This window comes from Gavialis gangeticus, unplaced genomic scaffold, assembly GCF_001723915.1.
Source record: "Gavialis gangeticus isolate Ggan-Ray unplaced genomic scaffold, GavGan_comp1, whole genome shotgun sequence".
Classification (NCBI taxonomy): Eukaryota; Metazoa; Chordata; order Crocodylia; family Gavialidae; genus Gavialis; species Gavialis gangeticus.
This window is the reverse complement of record NW_017729011.1, coordinates 6,313,973-6,315,338: the sequence shown is the minus strand read 5'-3', so window position 1 is coordinate 6,315,338 and position 1,366 is coordinate 6,313,973.

The window sequence follows — 1,366 nt, the reverse complement described above, 5'->3', positions numbered from 1 at the left end:
AAAAGTTCTGTTTGACTGTTTAGGCATTTAGAGCTTGGAGAGGAAATACTGTGATTTTCCAGTTGTGATGCAGTTTTCTTGTGAAGCTCAGCACATTACTAGCAAGTTTTGTCCACTGCCTTCACCTCTCTCTCTCTCTGAGTAAATTATCTCTGTGTAGGTGGCAACTCTACAATCAAGGACAGACTCACACAAACATTACGTGGTGTCAAAATACTAAAAGCCGCAACAAAAACACCATCACATTAGGACACTGCAGCTATATGTGACGGGGGAGAGCTGCCTGCAAAGTTGCAATTGGGCCCAATTAGGTCCAATGGATTTTTCAGTGTGTGGGGTGGGGGGAGAGAAGGGGAGTGAAAAAAGCAGGGAGGTGAAGGGGTCATTTCTAAATGTGTCTCACAGTGCTGCCGCTTGGTACAATTCAGAGATCCAGGTGTTTCCTATTTCTTTCTCTATGGGCCGAATAGTAGCTAAGTGCCTTCTATCAATCTTTCTCTTCTGGAGAGGGGCTGCTTTGCTTGCATGTACGTCCCTGAAGGTTGTGTCATTATGTGGATGGGAAGGAACGGGGATCATGGACCATATCGTGCTTCTCTGATCTGCTCCTGGCAGGGTCTGAGCCCAGGTGGTCACGGCTGATGGGAACCACGTCATCCTCACACGGAGCATGCTGGGTGCTGCCATCAATGCCCAGCACGCAGGGGGCCTTGTCCACCAGGCCCCCACCCCTGAGCAGCGTTACAGCCTAGCCCTGGATCCCTGCTAGGGCTCGGCCCCACAGGCCAGACCCCCTGCCTCACTCAGCATCCTGGGCTGGTCACTGCCACACTTGGCCAGCCCTAGAGTACCCACCCGCCAGGCCCAGATGTTGCTTCAGGGGCTGCCCCACCTCCCAGCCCGTGTGTCTCACGGGCTGGCAGTGCTAGGGCAACAGCGTTGCTAGGTCTTAAATATGAAATTATCCTATTGGAAGCTCAAAATTATCATATTTGCTGAAAACCTATCAAAAATGCAAATAAGTATGCAAATACACCTTATTTACTTTATATTGCTCACTGTAGCCAGTGAGTGAGAACTGGATCAAAGTTAAAACATTTCTTTATTTTGAAGCGCTGTCAGAAGACATTTGCTGCCGAAGAAAGCAGGGACGACGCGTGGGGGGGGGGGTTAACGCAGCTGCACGGGCAGCCCCTACAGACACACCCGCCGGTCTGCTGGCGGCCTGTGCATCACGCTGGCGAAGCTCCGCCCTGCTCCTCCCCGGGGGCGGAGCCACGCCTCGCTACACAACATGGCGGCGCCTCGGTAGCGATGGCACCCAGCCCACGTGACCGGGGCAGCGTCACGTGATCCAAGGGGTGGT